Source organism: Octopus sinensis, linkage group LG20 (assembly GCF_006345805.1).
Source record: "Octopus sinensis linkage group LG20, ASM634580v1, whole genome shotgun sequence".
Classification (NCBI taxonomy): Eukaryota; Metazoa; Mollusca; class Cephalopoda; order Octopoda; family Octopodidae; genus Octopus; species Octopus sinensis.
Window position 1 is genome coordinate 8,357,669 of NC_043016.1, and position 6,831 is coordinate 8,364,499.

General features: G+C 41.5%; 1 long non-coding RNA gene across 1 annotated transcript in view; it reads left to right on the top strand.

Annotated features, from left to right (window-relative positions):
- LOC118767294 overlaps nucleotides 1–2,325 on the top strand; it is a 13,943-nt gene extending 11,618 nt beyond the window's left edge. Inside the window, exon 3 of the long non-coding RNA XR_005003200.1 lies at nucleotides 2,178–2,325. This is a non-coding gene — a long non-coding RNA (uncharacterized LOC118767294). The remainder of the gene's footprint in view (nucleotides 1–2,177) is intronic.
- The last annotated feature ends 4,506 nt before the right edge of the window (nucleotides 2,326–6,831 follow it).

Below are 6,831 nucleotides of genomic sequence, written 5' to 3' on the forward strand. Positions count from 1 at the left end.
TTAGACCAGCCATAACTATCTAAATATATATATATATATATATATATATATATATCACCGTGATCACCATGACCAACCAGGTTATCTGATGTTGCTACACATCGCTGATCACAATGCGCTTTGCATTATTTTAGCCTTCAAATGACGCCACCTCGCTGGCTAAGTGAGCAGGCCAACAGAAGAAAGGATGAGAGAAAGTTGTGGCGAAAGAGTACAGCAGGGATCGCCACCACCCCCTGCCAGAGCCTCGTGGAGCTTTAGGTGTTTTCACTCAATAACACTCACAATTCCCGGTCTGGGAATCGAAACTGCGAATCCACTGGGCTATTGTGCCTCCACACACACACACACATATATATATATATATATATAATACACACTGGCTTGGCTGTATGGTAAGAAGCCTGCTTCCCAGCCACATGATCCGGGACACTTTGGGCAAGTGTCTTCTTCCATAGCCTTAGGCAGACCAAAGAATCGTGAGTGGATATAGCAGAGGGAAATGGAAAGATTTCCATTGTATACATGTGTATATGCATATACTTTTGAGTGTATATGGATCTATGTGGGTAGTAAAGAAATAGAAATAGGACTTCTAATCTTCCACATTCACTACACTTTATTTGGAAACAGGAGGGTCATCTGGCCATAGAAAATCGACCTCAACAAAGTTCCATGCATCTCATACGAGCATGGAAAAGGATATGTTAAACGATGATGATGATGACAGAATCGTCAGCAGAATCGTTAGCACGCCGGGCGAAATGCTTATCGGTATTTTGTCTGTCGCTACGTTCTGAGTTCAAATTCCGCCGAGGTCGACTTTGCCTTTCATCCTTTCGGAGTCGATAAATTAAGTACCAGTTACGCACTGGGGTCTGTATAATCGACTTAATCTGTTTGTCTGTCATTGTTTGTCCTCTCTGTGTTTAGCCCCTTGTGGGTAGTAAAGAAAGAGATGATGATGATGATGGTTGCAAAATCTGTCATGAATGCTAAAAATGCTTTAAAATAAACTTAAGTCTTAAAACCCAACAGATTAACATCTCATGAAGGGTTTATTCAAGTTATGGAGCACATGTCACTAGATTTTGTGGGATCTAAAGAGTTGGTGTCTAGAAGCAAATATCTTTTAGTAGCAGTCAGTGAATACTCACTTTAATCCATTTGTGTTCCCTTGTGCTGATAATGCCTTTCAGGGAATTATTTTATTTATTTATTTTCGTAGATGGAACAAAGGTGCTTAATTCATATCTATGGAAATAAGTAAATTTCTAAAATAACAAGAAGTTTTGCCAAGTAAGAACTACCCCTTACAACCCTAGAGGAAATAGACACGGAGAAAACCAATGCAACACCATGGAGAAAGTCAGTATTGGTACCTTTAATGCCAAAGAATTTCCTAGAATTTCATTGAGTACTCTTTACTCTTTTACTTGTTTTAGTCATTTGACTGCGGCCATGCTGGAGCACCGCCTTTAGTCGAGCAAATGAACCCCGGGTCTTATTCTTTGTAAGCCCAGTACTTATTTTATCGTTCTCTTTTGCCGAACCGCTAAGTGACGGGGACGTAAACACCAGCATCGGTTGTCAAGCAATTGTAGTGACCCTATAGCGGTGCGCGCTCGCGCACCGTCCATTTGTATTTCGCGCGTGTTGGTGCCTTTACCAAGGCACAGAAAGGAAGGGCCCTCTCGCGCATGCGCGAACCACCGGAAGCACGACCCTGGCCAAGGCAGGGTGATCGTAGAACGTTTGACCACTAGCAGCAGCAAGCGGCGACTTGGGACCCAGCGATTGAAGGCGGCGGTCACGCATATATTCTCTCCGGTTGATAGCAGCAGTCGGCCGAATGCCTTTAACCAAATTGTTGCCGACCACATTCAACTTCCCTGTTCGACGCCATCTTGACCCCTTTCTGGTTTAGCGGCTGGACATTGTAAATATTACAATCTATTAACTTTCAGCCTTGCGTGCCCAGAATCAAGGACATCAGATAACACACTTATTGTTATTGTTACCAAGAAAGAGAATAAAGTAGTATATATATATTTTACGTCTGTGTCTTTGTTGTTTCTGACTGGTAGAATTCTGGATTATTAAAGCAACGGCTAGTGAGTGATTGCTTTCTTGTACCCCGAAAGTACAAGACAAGATATTCACCACTCACTCATAAGCTCGTTACAAGTGGTGACCTGCCGACGTGATTCTGGTCTAAAACCAGAGATCACTTATCAACAAAAAAAATCCAGTTTTTCTGCGAAGTCGGAACACGATTTAACTCTATGCATTCATCTTTCGACGATTTGTTTCCGGCCACCACAAACAGTTGTAGAAGGAGCCTCTTTCTTATTCTACAGCCATGATGACGAACGCCATCATATCATCGATGTTTTTTCTCTGCCTTCGTCATCATCATCGTCGTCTTTCTACTTCACGTCGTCGCTATCTTCGTCGCCATCATCACTAAGAACGATGTTGTCCAAGTCCACTACAGTCGCCTTCTACCACCAACGTCGCCTTTCAACACCGTCGACCTCCACAAGATGTACATAGCAACTCGCGGAACTTTAGCATGCACGCTGTTTTGTGCATATGCACACCAAGGATAAACAGCACCGTCTATCTACGAGATTCTTCTGTTCCAGTTAACCTATCACAGCATTGAAGCCACAACCGCTACACATTGTGTTCAACCGGCATCTGCATTTTGTGATCTCAACATTCTGTTACAGAACGAACTGCTATTGTACATCAGGCTATTACAGACTGGTAAATTAACTCTTATCTGGAATAGCACTGAGAGACATTTTTTCTATGCGCTGTTTTTATATTTTTGCTCGCATTCACCTTGTATGTATTTCTGTCGCACACACGTACACACACATAAATGCTCTCTCTCACATACATACGTCACACATGCTTTTCTCGCTTGTTTGTTCCATGCTAAATTTGCCTTTTGTGGACACCCCTCATTTCTATAGACCCTAGGTCGGTCACGTATACATAGAGAGGGTTGTTTGTCCATTATAACGCGCCAGCATGTCATACCTTTGTTCCTGTACGAACGAGGCATATAATCGCTCAACCACTGGCATATTCTTGCTGTTTTTTTTGGTCTGGCAAGCACTATTGCATTTCATGCGCCTTGCTTCACACGTGTACTTGCCTTGTTTTTGCAACACGTTTGCAGTAGCTTAGTTTTTCCCGACTCATAGGACGTCGGATGTTCACATGCGCTACGCCATGTTTAGGCGTAATTATTTTTCCCTGTTAGACCCTTGTTTGGTCACGTAATTAACAGAGAAAATTATCTGTGTCGCGCATCACACCAGCATGTTTGCACCTTTGCCTTTTGTGTTGCTAGCGAGCTTCTGTCAATTCCATTTCCTCTCCTGCAGCAATTGATTTAACTGCTATTTTGCAGGATCAACCACCTTTAGAGAAGTTGGATTTTAATTTCGTTTAGGTTCATTAACTGTGAGTTTTGCTTTCCCTCCGCTCCTTTCAGCGGAAGGGTTTATACTTTGTGACGTATACACTTTCATGCATGCACTCTTGATTTTTGCTCATTGAGTATTTTTTCTCTTTTTCCTTTAGTAAATTTTTTGTGTATGTTATAAATTTTGCCATTATATTATTGTGTGCTATTTGGTTATCTGGTGTCCACCTTGAGTTTTGCAGTCACTACAATAAGTTTCCTTTCGTGCGTACGCACTGGAGGGGAGCCTGTAGTGACCCTATAGCGGTGCGCGCTCGCACACCGTCCATTTGTATTTCGCGCATGTTGGTGCCTTTACCAAGGCACAGAAAGGAAGGGCCCTCTCGCGCATGCGCGAACCACTGGAAGCACGACCCTGGCCAAGGCAGGGGGATCGTAGAACGTTTGACCACTAGCAGCAGCAAGCGGCGACTTGGGACCCAGCGATTGAAGGCGGCGGTCACGCATATATTCTCTCCGGTTGATAGCAGCAGTCGGCCGAATGCCTTTAACCAAATTGTTGCCAACCACATTCAACTTCCCTGTTCGACGCCATCTTGACCCCTTTCTGGTTTAGCGGCTGGACATTGTAAATATTACAATCTATTAACTTTCAGCCTTGCGTGCCCAGAATCAAGGACATCAGATAACGCACTTATTGTTATTGTTACCAAGAAAGAGAATAAAGTAGTATATATATATTTTACGTCTGCGTCTTGTTGTTTCTGACTGGTAGAATTCTGGATTATTAAAGCAACGGCTAGTGAGTGATTGCTTTCTTGTACCCCGAAAGTACAAGACAAGATATTCACTTTCACACTAAGCTCGTTTCACAATGCTAGGGGGACAAACACAGACACACACATACATATATATACATATATACGACAGGCTTCTTTCAGTTTCCGTCTACCAAATCCACTCACAAGGCATTGGTCGGCCCGAGGCTATAGCAGAAGACACTTGCCCAAGATGCCACGCAGTGGGACTGAACCCGGAACAATGTGGTTGGTTAGCAAGCTACTTACCACACATCCACTCCTGCGCCTAGTAGGTATTCTTTTGGAAGAACTTCTATTCAATTCACTCACTGCTTACATCTGTTACAAATGAATAGCTTCATGTTCATTTTTTTTTTCTTTCTTCTCTTTCTCTTTGTAGATGCTGTTTTCCAGTTACCTGCTTGACTAATTTACTTGCTTGACTAATTACTCTTGAGCCTACACTCATAAAAGAAACATGCACACACATACAAATGTAAATCCTTCAGTGGAAGAAAACAAAACCACTGGATTGCAATGCCAAGTTTGTATAAGATTAGGAAAGTAACGGTGATTTGTCATGATAGACAACATGGAAAGGTGGAACAATTAAGCCTATGGAATCAGACTTACCAATTGCTAACTCTTCTGCAGATCTTAGCAACACTTGATTCTCTGTTTCATGACAAGACTATTTCTGAAGAAAGGTCTCTTTAATTAACAGTGATAGCGAGATCATTACACTGAGCCCCATCATGCTTATTGCTTGCATTAACGAGCTTTATAGTTAGCAGGAAACTAACAGATCACCCAAGACCTAATTAGTGACTTTATTAAATTAAATTGTACAAACATAAAGTCTAATTCCAGTTTGGTGTTATAAAAGTAAAAATATTAACTTTTGTTAATTTTGCAAGGTCTTTATTGTTTTTCTGAAATGAATGTGAGTGAATGTTGTGGTTCTATTTCCCTTTAACAATGTATCATATGTTTGGGGTGGTGGTTCTCTTTTACTTAAACCAGGTATTGCATTTATAACACATTGAAGCATCAGGTGATGGAGGAGGAATTCATTGCTTTACTTAAACCAACTAGATACTCAGATGTAGCATCATTTGGTGGATGAAATCTTTGTTTATAGTCATCATCATAATCATCAACATAACCAATCATCTTCATCATCTAATGTCCATTTTGCCAGGCTTGTATTGGTCAGATGGAAATTGGCGAGGCAAATTTTCAATAGCTGGATGCCCTTCCTATTACCTATTTCTTTACTATCCACAAGGGGCTAAACACAGAAGGGACAATCAAGGACAGACAAATGGATTAAGTCGATTATATCAACCCCTGTGCGTAACTGGTACTTATTTAATCGACCCCAAAAGGATGAAAGGTAAAGTCGACCTCAGCGGAATTTGAACTCAGAACGTAGAGGCAGACGAAATACTGCTTAGCATTTCGCCCGGTGTGCTAACGTTTCTGCCAGCTCGCCACCTTATGCCCTTCCTATTACCAACTCTAACCTGTTTCCAGGTGAAGTAATATTTCCCTATGAACAGACATGTTTTCACAAATAACACTGCTTCTAATATGGTGATGCTTGTTTACAAGCATAATGTAAAGACAAGAGTACACGCAAAGCGCACATATACACAGTCTATGGGTGAAGGGAATGAAATAGGTAGTTATGTACTATACATTTCCAAAAGACTTTCCAAATGGGTACTATGTAACTTTAAGGTGCTACACAGATTTTCAGTGTTCCTTCTGTTTGAGCACTTTCTACGTGACACTTAAGTCCATTGTTGTAAAAAATTTGCTGAGAGAAACCCAGGAAAATTTTATACATTTTTCCTGGTTTTGAAAACCAAGAAAGGGTAGTGGAGGTAGGAATGTGTTAAGCAACCAATCATTTACCTCTTCTACAAACAAACTCCAGTGAAATAGGAATGGGTGTGAGTTTAAGAAGGCCATTTCATTATCTGTATAAATGGAGTTTATGGGGTGGTTTTGGATAGATCATCATCACCATCATCATTGTTTAACGTCCATTTTCCATGCTAGGATGGGTTGGATGGTTTGACTGGGGTCTTGGGAATCCAGGAGGCTGCACCAGGCTCCAGTCTGATCTGGCAGTGTTTCTACAGCTGGATGTCCTTCCTAATGCCAACCACTCCATGAGTGTAGTGGATGCTTTTTACGTGGATGCTTTAGTGGATTCTTTTTACAAGGGGCTAAACACAGAGAGGACAAACAAGGACAGACACACGGATTAAGTCGATTATATCGACCCCAGTGCATAACTGGTACTTATTTAATCGACCCTGAAAGGATGAAAGGCAAAGCTGACCTCGGCGGAATTTGAACTCAGAACGTAATGGCAGACAAAATACCGCTTAGCATTTTGCCTGGCCTGCTAACGTTTCTGCCAGCTCACCTTCATTACTACCTATCCACCCAACCAATCTTGGTTTCTAAGCTTGATCTGCAAGAAAAACCAACCAAATATCAATCAAATCATACCATATCATTTTAAATGAAGGACGCGTTGGATGTAGAGGTACTATAAGCACTGTATGAAAAAAT